This window comes from Bos indicus, chromosome 28 (assembly GCF_029378745.1).
Source record: "Bos indicus isolate NIAB-ARS_2022 breed Sahiwal x Tharparkar chromosome 28, NIAB-ARS_B.indTharparkar_mat_pri_1.0, whole genome shotgun sequence".
Taxonomy (NCBI): domain Eukaryota; kingdom Metazoa; phylum Chordata; class Mammalia; order Artiodactyla; family Bovidae; genus Bos; species Bos indicus.
In genome coordinates, this window is record NC_091787.1 from 35,904,146 (window position 1) to 35,931,130 (window position 26,985).

Consider the following 26,985-nt stretch of genomic DNA (forward strand, 5'->3'; position numbering starts at 1 on the left):
GAAGCCTGGGCTGAATCTTCAGGGTGGAGAAGATCTGGGTCGGTGCACAGGATAGTAAAGAGGTCATTTCAGATAGGATCAAGCCTCTGAACCTCAGAGGGAAAGTACGTAGGCATGGGAAAATGGGAGAGCCTACTTTATTTACCTGGTTCTTCGTTCTCTTTCTCAATACACTGATTTCTCAAAAGCATTACCCTTCTCACATCAATGAGGAAACAGCAGATCCAAAGGCCCAAAGGTGGGGATGGGATTGTTATAGTCAAGGAATAAAAAGAAAGCAAGTGTGGCTGTAACAACATAGGTGAGGGGGCAGAGGTAGATGAGACTGTCTAAGAGAGAAAAACAACCCTGACTCATTGGATCTACTCCTTTAGCTCCAACTCCTGTGCTCTTTGCCTGTGCGTAGTCACGCTGGCGCTGCGCCTTTGTGAATGAGTGTTGCCTAAAGCCTGAAAAACACAATAGTCCAGTCTCAAGGCTCTGACTTTTAAAAAGTTGAAGAACAGAAAATAGCACCTGTCTTCTTGGAGGTTTACAGGAACACTGTAGCCACACCTATGTGGACAGTGGCAGTCATAAAGGATCCCTGCATCAAGAAGTATGCAACAACCAGCCACCTGCCTCTCCTTTCAGAGGCCCCAAATTCTAACTCAGGTAATATGGTTTTCGGGACACTAGTCCACCATCTTCTCGGTCTGCTGGCTTTCTAAATAAAGTCGCTATTCCTTGCCCCAACAATCCCTCTCTCGATTTATTGGCCTGGCATGAGGCAAGCAGTATGACCTTGGCCTTGGTAACAAGATGAGAAGGTGGTGAGATAGATGGTGGAAATGTACACCATGTTCTGGCATACCATGGTAAAACGTCTGAATTTTACTGAGAGATGGGAATCCTTTGGAGGGTTTTGAGCAGAGGAATGATTTGACTTACATTATTCTGATTGCTTTTCGATGATCGATGATAGAAGATCAGCCATGGAGACCAGTTAGGATGCTACTGCAATAATCCAAGCAAAAGATAATGATCGCTGGAAGCTGGTGGTAGCCGTAGAGGTGGTGAGAAATTGTCAGATGTATTTGAAGATTGAAGATGGAGCTAAGGGGATTTCCAAATAAATAAATTTGGGACACACACACAAAAAAGAGGAGTCAAAGATGACTCCAAAATCTTTGACCTGAACAACTAACTGCTCGTGAATTTTGCAGTAAAAGAGAGCAGAAAATGATGGTGTAGAAGTAAGGTTTTAATAAGCTGTTAACACAATAGTTGGGATGAATGAACCAGGGGTCTAAGTATCAACTGAGATGCATAAAAACAATCTTAGGTAAAAACCAAGCTTCCCAAGGCTATACTCAGTAGCACACAATTTACATAAAATTTTAAGACTGACCAACAGTAATGTTTAAAGCTTCATACATATGAAGTAAAGTGTAAAAACACATATGGAATGATAAACTGTGTAGCCAGGGCTGTGCACCATCCGGTTGCTTCACACTTTTACAACTAATGCCCAGGCCAGACCCTACTCCAGTTAAACCAGAATTTCTGGGTGTGCATCCAGGATGGATCCAGTATTTTTTAAAAAGCTTCCTAGGGGTTATAGTGTGCAGTCAAGGTGGAAAACACTGGCTTAAATTGAGAAACAACTGTGGTATGTTAGAGAAGTATAAGGAATGTTCCTCATCTATATCTTAAGCCTTGAATAGAGCATCTGTTTAAGAGCTAGATAAGAGACACCCATGCCCTAGTTAGTATGGTGTTCAGTCCAGAAACATGAAAAAACTCTTCTGCTGCTGCTAAGTTGCTTCAGTCATGTCCGACTCTGTTCGACCCCAGAGACGGCAGCCCACCAGGCTCCTCCGTCCCTGGGATTCTCCAGGCAAGAACACTGGAGTGGGTTGCCTTTTCCTTCTCCAATGCATGAAAGTGAAAATTGAAAGTGAAGTCCCTCAGTCGTGTCTGACTCCTAGCGACCCCATGGACTGCAGCCTACCAGGCTCCTCCGTCCAGCAGATAAGCCCACACTGTCATCTTCCAACATCAAAGAAATGGCTGATTACAAGCTTAGGGCAAAGAATGTGTACAAGCTCACCTGGAATATCTTGTCATATCAGTTATCAAGCAAGTGCTCCAAAACCGCTGAAGGCTTGTAGAAAGAAAGGACTCAAGATCTACCGTGAAGGGTTCTTTCTTGCAAAAGATGGGACAACATGAGCATCTTTAGTTAAGATGGATTAGACCATATAAGATATGTTTAAATTCATAAGTTCACAACAATCCTTTAAAAATTTTTAAACGCTAAAAAAAAAAATTAAAAAGTCTTTGGATGATACTAGAAAATTAATTCATTTTAAAACCTGGGAAAGAAAAAAAGAAATGAGCACTTATCCTGTCTCTCTTGATTCAGAGGAACCAAAGAGTTGGCGAGAGAACCTTCTCATTACACAAGTACATGCTCAGGGCTGGCCCAGCCATATTTAGAATGGGAGAAGTCACGGAGTAGCCAGAGGCAGAGGCCAGGTCTCTGGAAACTCCTCTCCTGGCAGAGCTTCTTTCCAACAAATAATGCCTCAAACTACTCTCTACATCCAGCAAGACACGCTGGTTCCATTTCCTACTTGAAATACTCCCACCATAGACTCAATGAGTTAAAATCTTGATCTTACCCCTCACTTTATGGGGTAAAACAGAGTTACAGAAATATGATGTTATAGGATCCCAAACAGGTCAGTACCAACATTTTGAAGAAGACAAAAGAGCTCTGAATTAAGCCCCCAGAGCTGAGGCTACAAAACCTTTTGCTGATGGCCACAGGACTGGAAAAGGTGAGTTTTTATTCTGATCCCAAAGAAGGGCAGTGCCAAAGAATGTTCAAACTATTGTACAATTGCACTCATTTTATGCTCAAAATCCTTCAAGCTAGGCTTCAGCAATATGTAAACTGAGGACTTCCAGATGTACAAGCTAGGTTTAGAAAAGGCAGAGGAACTAGAGATCAAATTGCCAACACCCATTGGATCATAGAGAAAGCAAGGGAATTCCAGAAAAACCTCTATTTCCTTTTCATTGACTATGCAAAAGCCTTTGTGTGGATCACCACAAACATTCAGTCCGTCAGTTCAGTCGCTCAGTCATGTCCGATTCTTTGGGAGCCCATGGACTGTGGCATGCCAGGCTTCCCTGTCCATCACCAACTTCTGGAGCTTACTCAAACTCATGTCCATTGAGTTGGTGATGACATTCAACCATCTCATCCTCTGTCGTCCCCTTCTCCTCCTGCCTTCAATCTTTCCCAGCATCAGGATCTTTTCCAATGAGTCAGCTCTTCACATCAGGTGGCCAAAATATTGGAGCTTCAGCTTCAACATCAGTCCTTCCAATGAATATTCAGGACTGATTTCCTTTAGGATTGACTGGTTGGATCTCCCTGCTGTCCAGGGGACTCTCGAGTCTTCTCCAACACCACAGTTCAAAAGCAGCAATTCTTTGGCATTCAACTTTCTTTATAGTTCAACTCTTGCATCCATAAATGACTACTGAAAAAACCAAAGCTTTGACTAGACTGACCTTTGTTGGCAAAGTAGTCTCTGATGCTTTAATATGCTATCTAGGTTGGTCATAGTTTTTCTTCCAAGGAGCAAGCATCTTTTAATTTCATGGCTGCAGTCACCATCTGCAGTGATTTTGGAGCCCCAGAAAATAAAGTCTTTCACTGTTTCTATTAGGGAAATCCCCATCTATTTGCCAAGAAGTGATGGGACCAGATGCCATGATCTTAGTTTTCTGAATGTTGAGTTTTAAGCCAACTTTTTCACGCTCCTCTTTCACTTTCATCAAGAGGCTTTTCAGTTCCTCTACACTTTCTGCCATAAGGGTGGTGTCACCTGCATATCTGAGGTTATTGATATTTCTCCCAGCAATGTTGATTCCAGCTTGTGCTTCATGTAGCCTGGCATTTCACATGATGTACTCTGCATATAAGTTAAATAAGCAAGTGACAATATGCAGCCTTGACGTACTCCTTTCCCGATCTGGAACCAATCTGTTGTTCCAAGTCCAGGTCTAACTGTTGCTTCTTGACCTGCATATAGATTTCTCAGGAGGCAGGTCAGGTGGTCTGGTATTTCCATTTCTTGAAGTATTTTCCACAGTTTGTTGTGATCCACACAGCCAAAGGCTTTGGCATAGTCAATAAAGCAGATGTTTTTCGGGAACTCTCTCACTTTTTCGATGATCCAACGGATGTTGGCAATTTGATCTCTGGTTCCTCTGCCTTTTCTAAATCCAGCTTGAACATCTGGAAGTTCATATATTGTTGAAGCCTGGCTTGGAGAATTTTGAGCATTACTTTGCAAGCATGTGAGATGAGTGCAAGCATGTGAGATGAGTGAGATGAGTGGTAGTTTGAGCATTCTTTGGCATTGCCTTTCTTTGGGATAGGAATGAAAACGGCCTTTTCCAGTCCTGTGGCCACTGCTGAGTTTTCCAAATTTGCTGGCATATTGAGTGCAGCATGTTCACAGCATCATCTTTTAGGATTTGAAATGGCTCAACTGGAATTCACCTCCACTAGCTTTGTTCGTAGTGATGCTTCCTAAGGCCCACTTGACTTCGCATTCTAGGATGTCTGGCTCTAGGTGAGTGATCACACCATAGTGGTTATCTAGGTCATGAAGATCTTTTTTGTATAGATCTTCTGTGTATTCTTGCCACGTCTTCTTAATATCTCTCCTTCTGTTAGGTCCATACCATTTCTGTCCTTAATTGTGCCCATCTTTGCATGGAATGTTCCCTATAGTGCAAAATCAGAAAGTGTGATGCCTCTAGATTTGTTCTTTTTTAGGATTTCTTTGGCTATTTAGGGTTTTACGATAGGTTTCCCTAAAAGGTATTCTAAAAATGCCATTAGAAATTTGATAGGGATTACACTGAGTCTGTAAATTCCTTTGGGTAGAATGGATATTTTCACAATATTAATTCTTCCAATCCAGGAACATGGAATATCTTTCCATTTATTTGTGTCTTCTTCTTTTCCTTCCCTTTTTTTTTCTTGTATCCTCTTTAGGCTCTTTCATCAATGTCTTATACTTCTCAGTGTACCGGTCTTTTACCTCCTTGGTTTATTTAATTATTTGGATGCTATTGTAAATGAGATTGCTTTCTTTTTTGCTATAATCTTTTTTATTTCTGAAAATAAAATAATGGCCCTTTTTATTAATGATTTTAATAAACTGAGTCTTTTTTTTTCTTACTAGTCTAGCTAAAGATTTGTCAATTTTGTTGATCCTTTTAAAGAATCAGCTTTTGGTTTTGTTGATTTCCTCTTTCCATTTTTTCTACATTTTTATTTCATTTATTTTGGCACTAATCTCTATTATTTCCTTCCTTCTGTTTGTGTTGGGTTTAGTTTGCTCTTCTTTTTTAGTATCTTGAGGTACAAGGTTAGGTTATTGATTTGAGATCTTCCTTTTTTTTAAATATAGATGTTTACAGCTATAATTTTCCATCTAAGCACTGTGTTGGTTGCATAAACTTTGGTATGCGGTGTTTTTGTTTTCATTCATTTCAAAATATTTCCTAATATCCTTTTTGATTTCATCTTTGACCTTTTAGTTATTTAGGAGTATGTTGTTTGTGTGCTAGTCGCTCAGTCATGTCTGACTCTTTGAGACCCCATGGACCCATGAGACCACCAGGCTCCTCTGTTCATGGGATTTTCCAGGCAAGAATACCAGAGTGGGTTGCCATTCCCCTCCAGGGGATCTTCCCAACCCAGGGATTGAACCCAGGTCTCCTGCATTGCAGGCAAATTCTTTATTGTCTGAACTAACAGGGAAGCGTAATATCCACATAATTGTGAATTCCTCAAATTTCCTTTTGTTAATGATTTCTAATTTCATTCCATTGTGATCAGAGAATAAGCTTTTGTATGATTTCAATTATTTTACTTTTTAAAGATTTATGTGATTGCCTAACATATGGTCTATACTTAAGAATGTTTTTTAGGGAGACTTCCCTGGTCCAGTGGTTAAGAACCCACCTTGCAGTGCAGGGGATGTGAGTTTGATTCCTGGTTGGGGAACTAAGACCCCACATGCCACACAGAAACTAAGCCTGATGCCATGTGCTGCAACTAAGACGTGAAGCAGCCAAATAAGCGCCCAGAGTGTTTCCCAGGCACTTGAGCAGAATGTGTTCTGTAGTTGCTGTGTGGAATGTGCTTACACATGTCTACCGTGCGCTCACTCACTCAGTTGTGTCTGACTCTTTGTGACCCCATGAACTGTAGCCTGCCAAGCACGTCTGTCCATGGGACTTTCCAGGTAAGAATAGTGGATTGGGTTGCCATTTCCTTCTCCAGTGATAGATGTCTTTTAGCTTAGCTATCTATTAACTTAGAAAGCTTAGGTTGCTTTCTTGCTCTTTTAGATAGCTTGTTGTTAGTGTACAGAAATACAATTGATTTTTATATATTGGTTTTATATCTGCAACTTTACTAAATTCATTTATGAGTTTTAGCAGTTTCAGGGTGGCCTTCAGAGTGATCTGTATCATGTGATCTGTAAACAGATTTCATTCTGATGAAATTCTGACTAGATGCCTTTTATTTATTTATTTTTTTCTTGCCAAATTGATTTGACTAAGACTTCCAGTCCTATGTTGGATAGAAATGGTGGTAGTGGGCATCCTTGTCTTATTTCTGATCCTAGGAGGAAAGGCTTTTAACTTTACACCATTGAGTATGACGTGAGCTGTGGGTTGAGGAATAATGCTTCCATACTTAATCTGTCGGTATGGAACAGATCCTTCCATACTTAATCATACTCAATCCTATCATGAAAGGATGTTGAATTTTGTCAAAGGTTAAACGTACTTCTTTCTCTTAAGGTATGACCTAGAAGAAGCATGTATCACTTTTGCTCACATCCTACTGGCCAGGATTAAGGGCTGCACGTGCATTCCTTGGAGATTTCATGGGTTCAGTTTCAGATTACTGCAAAAAAGTAAATATAGAAAATTAAAAAAAAAAGCCAGTCAGATGAATTTTTTTTGGTTTCCCAGTGCATATAAAAGTAATGTTTACACTGTATTGTAATTTGTTAAGTGTGCAGTAGTATTATGTCTAAGAAAATAATGTACATATCTTAATTTAAAAAGTTTGTTGCTAAAAACGCTATCATCTGAGCCTTCTGCAAGTAGTAATCTTTATGCAATAGTAGTAGCATCAGAGATAACTGATCACAGATCACCATAGCAAAAATAAGAATGATGAAAGTTTAAAATATTATGAGAATTACCAAAAATGTGACACAGAGACACAAAGTGAACAAATACTGTTGACAAAAAATGGCGCCTATAAACTTGCTTGATGCAGCATTGCTACAAACCTTTAATTTGTAAACACACATACACAGATAAACAAAGCAAAGCTCAATAAAATGAGGTATGCTTGTACTTAACTGTAACAGTGGCTGGGAGAATGTAGTCTTTCTCATGGATGGGTTTATACCTTGCCAAACTTTGGTGACTCTATCCCTAGAAAAAGAAAACAGAATGGATTTGAGGATTCAACCGACAGCGTCTTCCATAACATCCTGATAAGGGCCTTCCCTCTACCCTTTCTGATTGTGCCTGTCTAGGGGGAGAGAAGACTAGCCTGCTGCCCTTATCGGGAAAATAAACGAACAGTAACAGTATTTGCTTTGAGGAAGAGGGTGCTAGGGACACAGGTGAGAAGAAAATGTCCGTTCCAAAGCCTTTTTGAACTTTAATACATGTGAATGTATTAACTAATTAAATATTTTTAATGAAGTAATAAAATTAGCATTATCCTATCTGCTTAGTAAACCTCTGTATCTGATTTACTGACCAAAAGTTTTTTGCACCCTCACCCTCAGCCCCTCCGAGAGGGTTATAGATGTGGCATGAAGCTCAGGGCACATTAAATTGTATAGAATCAGTATGGCTGGGTAAGCCCAATGGGCCTGCATGGGGAGAGGAGGCCTGGAGAGGAATGCAAATTCAGACAAGCCCTTGGGAGAGTTGCTCTGCCTGTCAGTGGATCCAGTCGGCATTGGGCCTTCCCTGTGCTCTTTCTAATTGTGCCTGTATAGGGGGAGAGAAGACTAGCCTGCTGCCAGGCCCTTATCCCGGCACTGCCCATACTCAAGAGGAGGAGGAGGCCAGGGCCCTGAGGGCCAGAGGGGCTGGGGAGCTGGGCCTAGAGACACAGCCAGCTCCTTGGGTGGGCTGTGCGGCTTGCCCTTTCAAGCAGGAAGCCTTTGACACGTTTGCCAGGCAGGGGCCTCAGCTGCCCTTATCTGGCATTCATCTCGTCCCCAACATTCATGACTCAAAAGAACCTTGAATCAACTTCAGGCCTGTGTGGGGTGAGGGCTGGGGGGCCACCAGCAGTGAATCCCTTACCCTAGAGCACAGGGTCAGCCCCCTTCAGTGGCCCCAGCTGGGCCACAGGGCAGAGCACAGGACAGACACCTTCTCACCCCCGGTGCACAGACAGTGAGAGTGTCCTGCTCCCTGGACTGACTCTCAGCACCCCTTGGGCTCCCCACAGCTTACTCTTTAATGCCCAAGGAACTCTGTGTACACAGAGAAACACAGCCAGCTCCACACTTTGTCTCACATGCAACATGGGAAAGCGGAAACAGTTAACATTTCTTTAAATATTCACATACTATGTCTGACTCTTTGCAACCACAAGGACTGCCCCATGCCAGGCTTCCCTGTCCTTCACTACCTGCGGGATTTTGTTCAAAACTTAGCAAAATCCCGGAGGTAGTGAAGGACTTTTTTGAGCAGTGAAGGACAGGGAAGCCTAGCATGCTGCAGTCCATGGGGTCGCAAAGAATCGGACACGACTTAGCGACTAAACAATAAACCCCCACAGTTAACAAATTGACCTTTTATAATTTTAACAAAGTAGATTGCCCTGAACATTTGAAGTTAAGTGTAGTCAATGACACTCTTCCGAATTCTGATGATTCAGTCTCATAAATGTTTTAAACACCTTTAAAAATCGACCAATAAGACTATAATCATCACAAAACCGGATCTGCATACTCATACTCAAACTGGTTGCAAATGCTAATATGTAGATCAAACTTTATTATCTCGAGTCAGCAGCCCTAGCAGCAGACAAGAGAGGCACTATGCACTCATTTGCCATGCATCACTGCCCTCTCCTGGGGCTCTCATGCAGCAGCTCCACTGGAGTCCCCTCACCAGAGCTCTGTACCCCAAACTGTCCTGGACAGAGTGGCTGGACCAGAGGTGGGTCCTGGACTCTGAGTTAGGGCCCCATGGACTGGTCAGGTATGCAAGGCAGACCAACCTGCAAAGCTAGCACAAAAGTTTTGTCCAAGAAGTGATATAGAGGGTGACAGTCAACCAAGGTAATCAGCTTCTCACTCTTGGGGTACACAAATGTGCCTCTCTGAAAGAGGAAGAGGGCAAGGGCTGAAGACTCACAGGGCAGCAGGCAGAGCCCCCGCAAGGAAACTGGGGACCAATTGGCCAGAAGTAGCTGGAGCAGGAGAAAGAAAGGGAGACACTAGGGCCAGAGTGTGAGTGACACTCTGGAAGCTGGTGACATGGGAACATCCAGGCCCATTCTTCTGAAGGACCTGGCTGAGCGGTGGGGCTGGCTGGTTTCTTCCTTCTGTATTCTCATACAAAGGGAATGGGCAGAAGATGTTCTGAGTTGAGGTGATAATATGTGCTGTGGTCAAGTGCACTGGAAACAGAAGCTGATCCAGAGACCTGTGTGCAGGAAGTAAGGGAAGCAGGACAGGGTGGAGGGAGAAATTGAACTGAAACTGAACTCTGGCTTCATCTGACCCCATGGGGAGGCCAGAGCCAGGATCACTCATCACTTGTCCAGAGTGAGGTAAGAGGATTTGGCAAGCTCTGGGTCTAAGAACTCTGGGTGAGGCAGCTTCCTTCAGCCAGAAGCCATTCAACGGATTCCAACACTGGGACCTGAAGGGCAGGCTGTGCAGCCAGCCCTGAACTAGAGGTGGCAGACTGGATCACCGAGTGTGAAGAAGGCCAGTGGTCAAAGCCGTGGTTACGGGGACCTGCTCAGATGTGGTTATGGGGACCAGGCTTGTGGAGTTGTGCAGAGTTCAGGGACATAAACTTCTCAGGGCCTGGGGGAAGGGGAGCATGGAATCAAGTTCTCCTTCTAGACTGAGGCTGGGGCTCATGAGACAGGGCAAGTCTGGTGATGAACATGAAGTGTGGCCAGTGCATGGAAGGTATCTAAAGTCACATCAGCAACAGAGACCTCAGAGAGCCTGTGGAGACGGTGGAAGCAGGGAGGAGAAGAAACATTTACAGGGAAGGGAGATTCGGATACTCGGAGGAGGAGGCGCATAGTCCTGTCTGAGTGGGTAACTAGGAGAGGGGAGCCAGGAGAACTAGTGCTCCAGGAAGGAAGCAGCCTCAGACCAGACCGAAAGCCCTTTTCTCCTGCCCCAACACACAGAGCAGTGGTTCCATAAAGCCAGTTCAGCTGGCTGCCCCTAGATGGCAGTGTGTGCACGCGCAGGAGCTAGCATGCACTGCTCCCCAGGGACAGCCAGCTTCTCTCAGGAACCGGGGGAAAGTCCCCAGAGCTGTGAGGCAGCCAGGCAGAAGCGCTTGTGATGTGTACAGCATCCACCTCTGCTCTGCTCTGCTTCAGGCAGCTGGGGCAGGTGCCTCTCTGTCCCCCTCCCTGGGGTTCCTATCAAGGGTCCCTCCTGGCAGAGCCTGAGCATAGGGGTCCCAGGGGCTCAGTGAATCCCCAAATCCATGTGATCATGACTCTCCAGTCTGGGGTGGAAGATTGAGACACAAAGGTCTGGACATAAAGCCAACAGTTCTGGTTCTACGTCTTATGGGGTGAGTGACTCACTCTGAGCCTACCTTTCCATGTTGTTTTACAAACGCATAGCTTTGTCAAAGTCAGTTCACATGAGATTATTTCAGAAGGAATAATTCTTCACTGTCAAGTGATTTTCACATTTGCACACAGTCCACAGTTCCCCTAGTAGACAGCTTTCAGGGGCAAAGCTGGGGTTGACCTTACTCTTAATCTCGCTGATTGGCACCCTCCCTCTGACGTCTTACTGGCAACATCTGGACCTTCCTGCTTTGGCAAAACTGTCTTCACCCATTTGGAGAAATTACAGTAGGGTTGACTCACAGGCAGTCAAGGCTGGAAGGGCCCTGGGAGGTTACCTACTAAACAACTGTCCCCTCTCTCCCACCCTCAGTTTATAGGTTGGACAACTAAGGAGAGATAGGTAGGACTCCCCGTTACCATCATCTATGACAGTCCTGGCCTCCACCATTAAAGTATGCTCCACTGTGTCCTGTGCTCACACATGGGATCCTATCACAAATCTCTATGGTCTGGTAGGGATACTTCTGAGGACAGAAGACTCACAGCCGCGGTGGCCGCTGCATATCGGAGCAAGAAGCCCTTGGAAATTTACAAATTCTTTAAAACAGATATTTGGGTAGGCATTGGGTGACAGGCTAACAAATTACTTTCTTTTAACCTTTCTCCACGGCTCTCTGATCTTTTCAAGAAAGGCAACCTTAATTCAAGACAGCTCAGGGTGAAAGATGTTAGCGCCCGGCTCACCTGAGTCCTGCCATACTTGACCCTGACTTCCTCACTCCAAGGGTCACTGATTCCTTCATTCCAGTTCAATCATTCCCACCCGTGGATACATCCCTCTGTCCGACCTAGCCTCGTGCAACCACTCCTGTCTTTTGTAGTCAATGAGGGCCCTCCAGCTCCACTCCCATCTTCTCCTTTCTCTCCGTCTACTGGCCCTTCCAGCTATCACTTCTCTCCCCCAACACCCACAGCTCATGATGCAACACTTCAGTGCTTTCTCTTCAATTGTCTTCAACCCTCTGTACCATTGTTTTCTATTATGCCTTTCCAGCAACTCCCTCCACACTTTGATCAATTCTCCGGTCTGTGCTCTCTACACCGGGACACACCCCAGTCGCTGAGGACTGATGAAGGCTGTCTCATTTGAGCTGTGACTCTGACTCTGGTTCACCATCCTCAAACCTTCCTGCCTGCCTTCCTCAGAAGCTTCTCTCATTTTCTACTAAGTTTCTCTAAAAATCCCTGGATCCCACCAAACAGCCACTTTCTTTCTTTCTTTTTTTTTTTTTTTTTTTAGCCACTTTCTTTTAACAGGTGACCTATTTCTCCTATTTTCAGAAGGAAAAAAAAAGCCTGCTTTCACTCAGGGACCCCCACTAAACCCACAAACATCTGTATCCAACTCGGCTCTTCAGTTTTTGGTTGCCCACTTGTCCTGAATCCCAGTCCCTCCCACCTTCTCCAGCAAGCATCATCTCTTTTCCTTCAGACTCTTGGATCTCTCCTCTTCTACTGTCTTTCCTGCATCATTTAAACGTCTTCAAGTCTCTCTCTTCATAAAAAATCCAAACAAACCTCTCCTTCAGCCTCTTACCCCCATCATCTTCCAGCTAACGATCTCACTCTGAGCCTCATTTAGTCTCCAGCCCACTTTTGACTCAATTATTCCACTAACCCAGCTCTCTGAAGCTGCCGATCCTCATTATTCCTCAGCTTCATCTTGCAGTCCTCCTTGCAACACTGGAAACTGGGGGCCACTCCTTCCTTCCTGAAACCCTCATTTCCCTTGACTTGTATACATACTACCTTTCTGGCTTTGCAACTGCCTTGCTGATGCTCTTTCTCAGGTTAATTAAGCCCTCTTCTTTTCTCTTTCTGGTTGGCCCCACGTTCATTGGGATTCGGCCTCAGTTACTCTCCCTTCTCAACTCCCAGTCCCAGGATAATTTCCTCTACTTTTATAGTTATTAATCAGCTTCTCTGTGCAGCTCTCTCAAGAATCATTCTCCTTTTCTTTCTGTCAAACAGGCTTGGACTTATTTCTTTAAATTACATTTCTCAGCCTCTCATGGAGCTAAGGACTTCCATGTGACCAGACTTGGCCAATGAGGCATAAGCAGCAGGCAGTGGGGATTTCTGGGAGAGGTGTGCTTTCCTTAACACAGGTGCTGCTCCTTCATCCATTCTGCTCTTTCTCCTGCATATGTGGAATGCAGTTGGGAAGCTGGAGTTGCAGCAGCCACTGTATGACCACAGCTGACTCTGAGGATGCAAGCTTCCCAGTAAGGAGAGCCAGAGCAGACTGACAGGGCAGACCTGGGCCCTGAATGACCAGTCTTGCTCTGCTTACCTTCAAACTTGGCGTTACGTCAGAATTTTCAATAAAGAGAGCAACAAAGAGCAACAAATACCATTTAGTTAAAGCAGTGTGGTTGGGTTGATGTTACAGGAACCGAAAACAAGTTCTGATTAATACAGTTCTCAAATATATAATGTTGCTTAGGTGTTTCTCCTGAACTTCAAACAGCAATTTGGACCTCTTTTCTCTATCCAGAAATCTCTCAAAGGGAAGAGGTCCAAGTTGTGACCCCCTCACCAAATACACACAGAGTCACTTGGATTCCTGGTCTCAGTAAACAGCATCACTGTCCATGCAGCCAGAATTCCTATTAGTCACCATCCTATTAGTTCCCCCTCAGTTCTACCTCCTAAATATATTTTCAATCTGTTCACCTCTTACCATTTCCTCATTATCAATTTTCTGAACCACTGTACAGGTTCCTTCGTAACTATTTTAAAATTTTGGTCCCTCCAATCCTTCTGCAGCCTTAGGGATCTTCTCAAAGCACAAGTGTAATAATGTTACTATTTTGCCTAAAACCTTTCAGTGACTGCTTAGGGCCTAAGGAATACCAGGCATATATATACTGTAAAACTCTGCCAAGAATTAGGCTGGTCCTGCACCCACCACCTCTTCTTTGGCAAAGATGTTGCTCTACTGACCACAGGGATGGACATGTTGACCTGTACCTGGTGGAACTAGGGAAACCTCTCTCCCTTGCCACAGTGATTGGTTCAAGAGTGGGCACATGACCAGAGTTTGGCCAATTAAAGGCCTTCCTTGGGATTCCTAGAGTGTAGAGTTATGTGGAGTCACATTTCCAACATGGGGCAAGCTCTGAGCACTAGGAGAAACAAAGAGAAAAGGGCTCCTGGTCTGTGTAGCCCACAGGATCAGCCCCTAGTATCCAGAATCGATCGAGTTTCAAGTTCTTCTTTTTGATTTTGTGAATGACTTGAGTATGCTTCTAATAATTTTCCTTCCTTTGGCCTAAGCTAGTTTCGGTAGGGTTCTGTCACTTCCAACCAAAACATCCTGACTAAAGTGAGGACCCTTGGTCGTCTGGCCCTAATAAGGCATCTTTCCAAGAAAACAGAGTTTCTTCTAGCTTAGAGGATGTTTTACAAACGTTATTTCATTTGATTCTTACTACAAGCTTGTGAGGTGGGTTCTACTATCTTGACTTCACAAATAAGTAAGGCTCAGAGATGTAAAATATTTTGCTCATGATCAAGAGGCTGAGAATTAGGAACACTTGGACACCAAATCCCTCTTATATTCAAGGTGTTTCTGTTTATTCCCTACCTCTTGTCCTGTACACACACACAGAGAAGTGCTAGAGTGGAGCCCAGCGTGAGCAAAAGCAGCCCTGGGACAAGGACCAGACTGGGGCGGGGCGGGGGGCGGAGTGGGGCAGTGGGGGAGGGGGGTGATGGGAGGGTTAAAGGAGGAAGTCAGAGGATGGTAATGCCAAGTTCCTCCATTTAAATTTTATAGCCACTCCAGGTCCAGGAGAAGAAAGTACTCTCAGCTTCTTTCTTTTACCCCTCCTTGTACTATTTTCTGTTCCGATAATCTATACCTCAGGCTTGCAGTAGGTGCAATAATTCAGTTATATTCTTGGCAATTACAGTTCTAGGGGCTAGCCCAGAAACTAAATCACCGTTCAAATACAGCCCTTTTATGAGTTGGGACTGTCCATATCTCCATTCTTCCGCTTTAGGTTACATGGTACTTTTTCTTCCTTCTTTCAGTGCTATTGAGATGTAACTGACCTATGGCACTGTGTAAGTTCAAAGTATATGGTAAAATGATTTGATCTACAAGTATCAAAATGATTACCACAATAAGTTTAGTGAGCAACCATTAACTCATACATTAAGAGAAACAAAATAAATTTTTCTCCTTGTGATGAGAACTCAGGATTTCCTCTCTGAATGACTTTCATATGTAACATACAGCGGTGTTAATTACATCCCTAGTACTGTATCTCACAACTAGAAGCTTGTCCCTTTCGACAGTCTTCATCCAATCCCCCTCCTGCCCAGGCCCCGCCTCTGGTAACCACAGATTTGATCTCTTTCTCCCGTGAGTCTGCTTTTGAAGCATGTAATTGACCTACAACACTGTCAGTCTCGGTGCACAACATAGTGATTTGATATTTCTGTACATTTCAAAATGATAACCACTGTGATTCCTTTTAGTTTTTAAAAAAGGAAAAGAAAATGGGCCTGCTCTGTTTTGAGTGTCCCTGATGCTCTCTGAAAGCCACAACAAATTATTGTAAAAATGGGTCAGGTAAAGCTTGGTGGGTCTCAAAGGGCAGCTGGGAATGGCAGGTGAGTGTCACAGTAACTCTCAGTGAGGGCTGGTGGGGGTGGGGTGGCGGCCTTGCTGGCTTTAGGGCACTTCCCTCACCCCCTTCATGTCCTGCAGCAGTATGGCCAACTGCGCCAGGAAGCAGCTGTCTCTCTGAGGCTGCTCATGCTGGCAGGACCACTAACATCATGGGGTCCATGATTCACAAAGTTGGCTTTACTCTCTCCTCCTTGTTCTAGGCTCACGACATTCTTCACCATCCAGGGTTAAGCAGAAATCATCAGGTGTGGATGATCATCTTTCCAATCCCAACCTTCACTGGAAATATCGTCTCTGCCTCCACATCCCCCTTAATAATGGTGGGGGCATCCCTCTACCAGAGGGGACAGCACCATTCCTGCCCACATCCCATCTCCTTCTACTTCTTCTTCCGAATCATCACTCCTGCCATCTCTCCTGAGTCATTCCTATCACTCTGCAAGCTTGTTCTACTCCCTCCACATTTGAATAAAATCCAAATATCCTAACCAAAATTAAAATTAGATATGGCTATAAGCACTGGAAAACAAAGGATGAAGTAGGTAGCCCAGAGTAGATACAGCAAATCCCTAAACATCAGGAACCCAAAAACTTGTTGCCCTAACATCCTCAACACACAGCTTCCACTTCAGCATTGAATAAGCCTGCTTGAGCTGCAGCTACATCTTTACATATTCCATTGGTCAGGAGAAAACAATGGCTGAGGCCAGGACACCACTTCCCTTTACAGCTACTTATCCGGTGTTGCACATGCTCACCTCCATTTACTTCCTGTTGGCTAGAACTGAGTCATGTGATCATGCGGAGCCCTGAGGGAGTCCTAGAAACTTGGTTTTAGTCAAGGGAGCTGTGTGGCCAGCTAGAATTGGAAAGTCTATAATAAAGGAAATAGGGGAGAATGGCTGTTAGGGTCATCCAGCATTCTCTGCCAAAGCCTCCTGTCCTTCCGCATCCCTTCTAGACCTCTCCCAGTTCTGTGTTCCCTGTTGGAGAAGCTGTCCAAACACAACCACTCTACCATCGCGTGGCAGCCACCCACTACTCTAGGAACACTGCCCTTATCATGCGCACCAATGACTTTCATGTTGCCAGAATCAAAGGCTCCTTCCCTTTCTTCATCTTATCTGGTTTGTGAGCAGCATCTAACACAGCTGACCACTCTTTTCTGGAAACACTGTTTTGTCAGTCTCTGGGATATAGCACTCTCTGGTTCTCCTTTCGCTTCCTCAGCCTTTTGAAAAAGAAGCCTTTTTCAGTCTTCTTTCTTGCTCTGACTCTTCTGACTCCTCTGGGTCTCTCTTGAACCCCCCTCCCCCCTTCTACATCTACCTCTTTGGCCTGGGTGACTCCCTCAGATCCCAAGGCATTTACCATCTTTAGAATGATGTCTCTCAAAGCCTCACCTCCAGCCCACGCCTCTCTTCTGGGTGTGTAGTGACTGGACAATTGAACTGGATCTCTGATGGGCATCTTGAACTCAACATAAACACAGGATTCTTGATGTGCCTGTCTGAGCTGTAGTCCCTTTCCTCCAGCCTACCCTAACCAATAAATGAGGCACTGTTCACCCACTTACTCCAGCCAGAAACTTGAAAGTCATCTTTCGTTTCTCCGTTGCCTCCCCCACATCCATCCTATGGATGTCCACGTCCAAAACAGCATCTTTCAACTACTGATCTTAGTGTGGCCATCAGTTTGGTCCAAACCACAATGAGTTTGGGCCAGGGCTGCCATAAGAGTCTAACTGTCGCCTTGCTTTCATTTTTGCCTGCCACCCACCCAATTTATTCTTCACACAGTAGAAAATCAGGATACATTAGTCTTCTGCATAAAACCCTTCAATGCTTTAATGAAAGGTCTCCAACCTAAATCAAATCCCTTATGATTATACAGTGGAAGTGAGAAATAAATTTAAGGGACTAGATCTGATAGACAGAGTGCCTGATGAACTATGGACAGAGGTTCGTTACATTGTACAGGAAACAGGGATCAAGACCATCCCCATGGAAAAGAAATGCAGAAAAGCAAAATGGCTGTCTGGGGAGGTCTTACAAATAGCTGTGAATAGAAGAGAAGTGAAAAGCAAAGGAGAAAAGGAAAGATATAAGCATCTGAATGCAGAGTTCCAAAGAATAGCAAGGAGAGATAAGAACGCCTTCCTCAGCTATCAATGCAAAGAAATAGAGGAAAACAATAGAATGGGAAAGACTAGAGATCTCTTCAAGAAAATGAGAGATACCAAGGTAACATTTCATGCAAAGGTGGGCTCAATAAAGGACAGAAAAGGTATGGACCTAACAGAAGCAGAAGATATTAAGAAGAGGTGGCAAGAATACACAGAAGAACTGTATAAAAAGGAGCTTCACGACCCAGATAATCACGATGGTGTGATCACTCATCTAGAGCCAGACATCCAGGAATGTGAAGTCAAGTGGGCCTTAGAAAGCATCACTATGAACAAAGTTAGTGGAGGTGATGGAATTCCAGTTGAGCTATTTCAAATCCTGAAAGATGATGCTGTGAAAGTGCTGCATTCAATATGCCAGCAAATTTGGAAAACTCAGCAGGGGCCACAGGACTGGAAAAGGTGAGTTTTCATTTCAATCCCGAAGAAAGGCAATGCCAAAGAATGCTCAAACTACCACACAATTACACTCATCTCACATGCTAGTAAAGTAATGCTCAAAATTCTCCAAGCCAGGCTTCAGCAATACGTGAACCGTGAACTTCCAGATGTTCAAGCTGGTTTTAGAAAAGGCAAAGGAACCAGAGATCAAATTGCCAACATCTGCTGGATCATCAAAAAAGCAAGAGAGTTCCAGAAAAACATCTATTTCTGCTTTATTGACTATGCCAAAGCCTTTGACAGTGTGGATCACAATAAACTATGGAAAATTCTGAAAGAGATGGGAATACCAGACCACCTGACCTGCCTCTTGAGAAACCTATATGCAGGTCAGGAAGCAACAGTTAGAACTGGACATGGAACAACAGACTGGTTCCAAATAGAAAAAGGAGTATGTCAAGGCTGTATATTGTCACCCTACTTATTTTACTTATACACAGAGCACATCATGAGAAACGCTGGACTGGAAGAAGTACAAGCTGAGATTAAAGACTGCCGGGAGAAATATCAATAACCTCAGATATGCAGATGACACCACCCTTATGGCAGTAAGTGAAGAGGAACTAAAAAGCCTCTTGATGAAAGTGAAAGAAGAGAGTGAAAAAGTTGGCTTAAAGCTCACCATTCAGAAAACTAAGATCATGGCATCTGGTCTGATCACTTCAGTGGGAAATAGATGGGGAAACAGTGTCAGACTTTATTTTTGGGGGCTCCAAAATCACTGCAGATGGTGACTGCAGCCATGAAATCAAAAGACTAAGTTTACTCCTTGGAAGGAAAGTTATGATCAACCTAGATAGCATATTCAAAAGCAGAGACATTACTTTGCCAACAAAAGTCCGTATAGTCAAGGCTATGGTTCTTCCAGTGGTCATGTATGGATATGAGAGTTGGACTGTGAAGAAGGCTGAGCACCAAAAAATTGATGCTCTTGAAATGTGGTGTTGGAGAAGACTCTTGAGAGTCCCTTGGACTGCAAAGAGATCCAGTCCGTCCTAAAGGAGATCAGTCCTGGGTGTTCATTGGAAGGACTGATGCTGAAACTGAAACTCCAATACTTTGGCCACTTCATGCGAAGAGTTGACTCATTGGAAAAGACCCTGATGCTGGGAGGGATTGGGGGCAGAAGGAGAAGGGGACGACAGAGGATGAGATGGCTGGATGGCACCACTGACTTAATGGACACGAGTTTGAGTAAGCTCCAGAAGTTGGTGATGGACAGGTAGGCCTAGCGTGCTGTGATTCATGGGGTCGCAAAGAGTTGGACACAACTGGGCACCTGAACTGAACTGAACCAAACCTAGACACAGTCTTACATGTCTTGGTCCCCGCCCACCTCCCCATATCATCCTGGTTCTCTTTCCCAGGCTCCATACTCTGGCCATATTATTTTTGTTTTTTTTCCTTCCTAGCTCCTTGACACATTCACAACTTAACTTTCTCAGGACCTTGGCACAAGCTGTTCTTGATTTGGGAGAATTTCTCTCCCTGGCTTTTCCCAGCACTATCTCCTCATTCTCTTGACTTGAATTCCAACATCAACTCCTCAAAGACATTTTTCCTGCTGGCTCCACCTAAAGAATTAATGGCTCCTATCTTCTAACCCAGTCCCTTGTTCTTCTCCCAGCATTTACTTCAACTTGCAATTATGTCTCCATCACCAAAAATCAGCTTTATGGAGTAAGAGGCTTCCGCTGTCTTGTTTATGGCTGTATCCTGAGCATCAAATCAGGGCCGGGCACTCAATCAAACACCCACTATCTCCTCTAGATGAACGGATGGGCAGTTCTCCAAGGTCTCTGAGCTGTCTGGGTGTCAGAGGCTGGCTGCATACCCCTTAATAAGAAAAAACTGAGAATGGACCCAACAGTTCCTTTACAAGATCTCCTCCTTACATTGCACTTAACCTGTTGGTTGCTTTTACCATAAGGTGGAGCAACCAGTCTGTCGGCCCAGTTCTAACAGATTCGAATTTCCTGCTGCCCAGCAGAATAGCCTAGTTCTTCCCCACTGAATGAGTTCTAGGCTCAGTGGCGGTGCCTGGGTCTCATTTTTCAGATAGGTGGGTTGAGACCCCAGAGGTCAGCATTTTTAACACCAGAGCCCAGTCGGCACTGTGAATACCTGTCTACCACAGGCTGTACCTCTAGCCCCCCTTTCCCCTCAAGAACCCTCTCAGCCATCTTCTCAGGATGAAGGTGAGGGACAAATCTCGTCAGGTGGTCCAAAGAAAGCCTGGTATTTTTAGCACCAAAGCTACCAGGAGCCAGTCTTTACCTGCCGGTGGGTGTGTAAAGGAATAAACGTTAATTTACTATTCTAGGTTGGAATCGTACCCCCACTCCCAGACTCTGAGGCCCGGCAGGAACGCCTTTCTGTATCTTCAATTCTGCCATTTTTCTAACCCTGCGCTCACCTCTCTACCCGGTCACCCTCGTCGTGCCCCGCCGCGAAACGTGGCCCCCAGAGCTCGCGCTCTCAAGGAGGCTGGGTTCCGGTTGGGTCAGTGACAACGCCGACGTGGCGTCCGCATATTGCGGAGGCCCCAAACGCGGGGTGCGGGTCCCGCCTAGGCCTGCGCCACGAACCCACCCGGCGAGCGCCGACCAGAGCCGCCTTCGCCTCCCGCCCCGCCCAGACTGGTTCGAAGGGGCCCGGGGCCCCGCGGGCTCAGCCCGGGCGCGGACTGGAAGGCCGGGAGGGGCGGGGCGGGGGCGGGGCTATAGGCGGGGGCCGGGCGCGGAGGGCGGCGCCGCGCCGGGAGGCCCAGGGAAGCGGCGCCCCTTTCTCAGCAGCCACCCGGCGCCGCGCCCCCGGCCCCGCCCTCCGCGCCCCGCCCCCGCGCTCGGACGGCCTGAGTCGCGCCCTACCGCCCCGCGCCGCCGAACTTGCTCTAACTTCCTTGGCCGAGCCCGGCCGCGTCGCTGCTGTCGCCGCCGCCGCCGCCGCCACCGCGCCCGGGTGAGTAGAGCGCGGAGCCCCCGCTGGAGCGTCGGGCCCTGCCCCGCTCATTGTCTGAAGCCGATCCCCCCCACTCCCCCCAGCGCCCTCTGGGGACAAGGACTGATCCCCTGGTCCAGGTTCGGTCCCTCCAGCGCCCTCGCTCCTGCCCCGGGGCGGCCCGGCGGCCAGCGCTGGCTTTGTCTGCTCAGATAGCCCGCGAGGGGCTGAGGCCTTGGCCCGGACCCCGCTGAGCCGAACTCGGGCGCCGAGCGGAGTGAGAGCCACAGCGGTCGACCCAGCTGGCGCTCGGGGTTCTGTCGCCCTCGCCCTGTCCGCATTCCCGGACGGGTGCCTGCTGGGGCCGGGCGTGGGTGGGAGCACTCGGGGAGGGAGGGATCAGATCGCCGTGGTCGTGGGCTCTGCTCCCCTCCCCAGCCGCGAGCCTTGGGATGGGCACTCCTTTCGGTTCCGCCACAGACCCTCGGCCGCCGGGAGCTCGGGCTAGAGGGTGGAGGGTGGCGCCGACCGGGGAGGGCGGTCCCCTCCCCTGCCCCCCAAGTGTGCTCCCAGTCGCCCACCCTGGCCCTAAGTCCCATTCTGCCCTTCACGGATTTGGGGCGGTCGGAGTTTGAGTAGGTGGTGATCCTGCTTCTCTGTGTTGGTCGTTTGGAGTTGTGCTTGGGAGCAAACCAACTCCTGATATAACTGGAACTTCGGTCGAGTTGGGTCTGTGGCTGTGGAGTTCGTTCGTCCCGGGCCACTGCTCCTGCCCGGTAGGGGTGATGGTATTGGTAGGTAGGGTGTGTGTGTGTATTTGTGTAGGGACTTGTGCATCAGGACCGCTGGGACACGAATCCGGGGGAACACGAAGTTGGTCTCTCGCTGGAAGCAGTCCGTGCTGTTGGGAGTCGTGGGGAAGCGGCTGGCCCCGGTGCTGGCCTGGCAGCTTGATCTGGCAGCAGTGTACCAGTTCGCAGGCTGTCCCTGGTGGTGGGGTCTAGGGGCATCAGGTCAACCTGGGCCCTGAGTGCAGGGCATTGCACTGGAGGCTGTGCAGCTGTGCTCTCTGAACCACAGTCAGCTCCATAGGATTCTTCCCCACTTCTGAGATGGGGGTTGCCCTCTGGTTGATAAAAGTGGGTGGAGCTGCTTGCTAAATCCTTCAGGGTAACCTTTCCCCTTCCCCTTGACCTCAAGGTACAGGAAGTTAGTGCCTGCAGAGTGCTTGGGTCACCCTTCCCTGGTGGTGAAGCGAAAGCTGGCGCGTCGGTCATCAAAGCACCCCAGCACCCCTACATCACCTCTATCGTTCAGTAAGCCCTGTGGAAGGCCGAGCGCCCTTGTTTCCAGGGATCCTTCAAGCACTCTCAGAATGAAACTCATACTCCTCCATGATGGCCCTACATGTCCTTCCAGCTCCTCTGCTATCTCCAAGCTTTGTCTTATCTTGAGGATCCATGATGTCTGGGGGTCAGGCCTTGGAAGCCCAGGCTACTAGATGGATTTCCCCTTCTGTCTTCCTGCATCCTCACATCTCTGAACTCCACTGCTTGAACCACTAAACATGGTCTTCAGTTCATTCAACAAAGCGTGGTTGAGAATCTGTGGGGTGCCAGGCATTGTTGCAAGCACTGTTCTAGGCTCACAGCTCCCTGATTGGCTGTCAGTTCTATGCGGTCTTAGAACCTGGGCTGGACATGTAGTAGATGCTCTGTAGTGTTTACTAAGCTGAACTCAGTCTCAGCTTAGCAGCACTGTTCAGGCACTGGAGTTCAAGCCCACTGGTGCATCCTGAGGTTTGTAGCTGCCTTTAGCAAGAAATTTGGAGAAGGAAATGGCAACCCACTCCAGTGTTCTCTCCTGGAGAATCCCAGGGACGGGAGAGCCTGGTGGGCTGCCGTCTATGGGGTCACACAGAGTCGGACATGACTGAAGTGACTTAGCAACAACTAGCAAGAAAGGGCAGGGAAAGGAAGGCCGCGGAAGGGTTGACTGCTTAGGAAAGTTCCATCCTTTGCCAGCTGGGTAGCTGTGCAAATCTCTGAGGCCGGGTGAGGGTGCCTCCCATCCCTCCCATCCTGCATTTGGGAGTGGGAGGACAGAAGGCATTCTCCCTGGGGGAGGGGAGGGAGCTCTGCCCCATGGGTCCTGGTGGCAGTGAAGTTTCCAGAGAGGCCAGGAAACTGGGAGTTCTAGAAGCTCTGGGTTGTGGAAGCATTTCCTGAGGCCCCACGCTAGGGTTACCTTGTGCTCAGGGATTTGACTTCAACTTTTACTGGGACAGAATTCAGCTTGGCAATGCTTACAAAGTGCCACTGTGCCAGTCCTGGGAAACCTTTGCCAGATTTAAAAACTGGAGGAGTTACGGACAAGCTTATAGCAATTATATGGAATGTTTAAATGTGTAGTAATTGTGTTTATTAAGACAGTGTTTATTGAGACATATCACATACTATTGAAGAAGCTTTGTGTGTATTCATTTAATCCTTGAAAGAACACAGTGCAGTGGGTAATGTTAATGTCCCACTTTACAGATGGTGAAACCATGGCCCAGAGAGGTCACCGAGTGAGGTCTGAATGTGAACTGGGTTTTCTCATATCTAATTAGATAAATTAGATAAAGCCTCCTCTCAGAAGTGATTCAAGTTGATTAGTACACTGAAGAGCCTGGCCCACAGAGGAGCTAGTAAATTCTTCAGTGCAGGTCCCCTCATATCCTCTGCTTCTGAAAGCATTTCATCTGTCTGGGCACAAAGCAGGTGTCTCTGAACCTCTGCTGGTTGACTGTCAGTGTAGCTTTTATCTCCCTAAGGCCAGGGAATGGGAAGACCAGCACTACCTTGCACAGAACACTGGGGAGTGAGTCATTGCCTGTAGCTGTCTAGATAGATCAGGGTTTGCCGTGGTAACAATCCTCAAATCTCAGAGGCCTGAAGCATTGAAGGATTATTTCTTACTCACACCACATCCATCGCATATCTGCTTTATGTTGTTCTCATCATGGGACCCATGCTGATTAATTGGAACGCTCCTAGTTACTTGCACCTGGAGACAGGGAGCACAGTGAATCTCACCCTGGCTCCTAAAGCTTCCACCTAGAAGTGGCGTTTCAGTAGCCAAAGCAGTCACATGGCCATACTTCCCTGCAGGGTGGGGAGCAAAAGAGGACTGGAAACATTTGGGAAACAGCACTGATGTCTGCCACCTGCCCAACACTGTGCTGTCCCTGTAACTTATTTCCAAGGTCTAGATCTGAGTGTTGTGTGTTTCTGTGCCACCAGGAACACCAATCATGAATTAGTCAAAGAAATGTCATTTAGGTTAGAGATGAATTGAGGTGTCACATTTGAAGGGCAGAGGTATGGTGAACAAAAATGCTTATTAGCATAGTAAGAGGTGGTCTGCAGAAGCAACTTGTTCCTCTGACCCTGGACAAGGTATTTTGAGTTCCTTGAGTTCTTCTTTTGCTTATTCATTTATTCAGTCATCAATTCGTGGGCCCAAGGACTGGTGCAGAGACCCTAGCCAGGGATTCTCATTAAGCACTTGTTTATCTCCTTGCCTGGCGCTCGGGGCTGTGAACTGGGTTCCAGGATCCCTGTTTCCTGCTGCTGGGTCCTGTGGCCTTTAAGGAGGGATGGTATTACCCATGGTATGGGAAGCAGGCTCCTGCTCCCTGTCTCTGCCCTGACACATCAATCCTTGGATTTCTTGTCTTCCTCATATTCTGTATGTGGCGAGTAGGGGCAGCCAACTTTCTTAGAAGCAGGAGCAGGCAGAAATACCCCATAGGCTTTGCTCTTCCCCTTCCACCAGTGAGATTCCGAGGCTGAGCTTGCAGGCCTTGGGGTGTGGAAAGGTAAAGTGGTGATGTTACCTGAAGGATGGAGCCACATGGAGATCAGGCTTGGATGTGGGGTTGGGGTGGTTCTCTGGCCTGTGAAGCGGGTGGAACCCCTTTGTTAATTGCATTTTCCCACCTGGGCCACCCTTGCAGGGTGTCTAAGAGCTGGCTGCACTTTGCACCCTGCTTTTGTGCTTTGTCGCCTGCTTTGTCCCTGGTGACTTCCAGCAAGGCCAGGAAACCCTGGCGGAGGTGGTGAGACCTCAGGTTCTTCTGCTTGTGGTTAACTCACTATCTTTGGGCATCTTTCCTCCTTTTTCAGGGCTTCTGTTTTCCTATCAGGAATACAGGGAGAGGTAATGGTGATCTACAGCAATGGTCTCGATTTTGGCTGGTCATCAGAGTGCTCAGGGGACTACATACACCAGTTTTTTGAAAGTCTTTGGTCTAAGTGAATGCCAGCATTCCTGGTTTGTCTTATCTTCATTATAGCAACGGGGGTAATTCATAATGTGTCAACATCTGTTTTCTCCTTTAACAGCGTGTTTTTTTTGGTTCAGACAGAAAAGTGGTGTGTTGGACTAGTAGAGGGTCTGGCCTGGCCAGTGGGAAACAGTGCCTTTGCTGGTTGAATGTACCAGTGAAGAATGTTGTCCGTCACACAGAGTGGACAGTGATGAGGCCAGCTTTTGAGCTGTACCTACTTTGTCGCTGAGTGATCTAGACAAGCCTTTGAATTTTCTTTCTCCCTTTCTTGAACTTGGTGTTTTCATTTGTAAAATGAGAAGAATCCGCCCTCCCTGTTCGTGGTGGAGTTACTGCGAAGCATACACACTTGGGGTTTGCGATGCAGTATGTGCAGCTCTTGAGTTAGGCTGATATACTCTGCTTTGGGACTGCTGCCGTGACTCTGATGGCTCCCAGCAAAGTGCTCACCAGCTGCGGGTTCTGGGAACCCCACTTCCTCCATTCTTGGGCCTGGTGGGGGCTGGGCGGGGCTGGGCAGGGCTGTGGTTTTCTTTTAGGAGGCAGCAGGCCTGGTAATCTGAGATACGGTGGGCCTGGGCAGGCTTCTGGAGGTCTGTTCTGTCTCCCTCACTCCAGAGAGAAGTTCCTGGAGCCCTGGTGTCCATCAGCTGGACAGCTGGAGGGACCGGCCTCTCCCTTCTCGGGCTCTGTCCGCCTGTGTTTAGTGGCTGTGAGCTGTGGTGGTGGGGCCTTTGGGATCCTAGTCAGAGGTGCATTCCTGGTGCTGCCTCTGTGTCCCCCTGGAATTTAGGAGAGCTGAGGCCAGGCTTTCCTGTATAGGTAAGGTTTGGGGAGAAGCCACGCTTTGGGACTGAGTAAGGGTTGACTCCGAGAAAAGGGTTGATGAACCTCCCCCTTCTCTGGCTTTTCCCTGTCTACCTGTACTAATCACTGGGGCCTGTGCCAGTCTATTTTGCAGGGCCCAAAAAGTTAAAAAAAAAAAAAAAGCTTGGAGGAATGTGTAGTCCTGATACTCAGGAGAGGGGCCCTCAAACAGCAGTTGGAATTACAAGAGTGTTTCCTGAATCTCTTCAATCCATACCCTGAGGTCCGAGTGGTGAGCCTGGGAGGGCCGAGGGTAGCAGCGTATCCCTGGACACAGTCCTAAGTCAGGGTCTGCAATTATGCATCAGAAGCCCCCCAGGGCACCGTGGGAAACTCAGGCTTATTGGAAAGTGGCAGGTGGGAATAAGGAATATGATCGCCCCAGCTTCAGATTTGGTCTCCCCTGGAGGGGCAACTGGGCCCCACACACCCTGCTCAAGTTCAGGCCATGGTGTGACTTTCAGCTTTCGGTGTGTTTTGATGCCCAGTCTGGAGAGCCCATTCAAGCTGTGCTCAGGACTAGCTCTTTCCACGCCTCCCGGCTGCAGCCACCAGCTGCTCCAAGGAAAGGCTCCGATTGCCCACTTAAGTGACCATTGCTGCGAAGA

General features: G+C 47.0%; 1 protein-coding gene and 1 long non-coding RNA gene across 2 annotated transcripts in view; one reads left to right on the forward strand and one right to left on the reverse strand.

Annotated features, from left to right (window-relative positions):
• Positions 1-1,222: 1,222 nt before the first annotated feature.
• On the reverse strand, positions 1,223-20,972 carry LOC109553852 (uncharacterized). The gene is made up of 3 exons (XR_002180110.2): positions 20,654-20,972; positions 7,462-7,536; positions 1,223-6,994 (listed from the first exon to the last, which is right to left on the reverse strand). It is a non-coding gene; the product is annotated as an uncharacterized lncRNA (long non-coding RNA).
• Positions 20,973-21,064: 92 nt separating this feature from the next.
• Positions 21,065-26,985, forward strand: part of TSPAN14 (tetraspanin 14) — a 57,741-nt gene continuing 51,820 nt past the window's right edge. The window contains exon 1 of the mRNA XM_019954053.2: positions 21,065-21,198. The gene's annotated coding sequence lies outside the window, so the exon portion shown is untranslated. The remainder of the gene's footprint in view (positions 21,199-26,985) is intronic.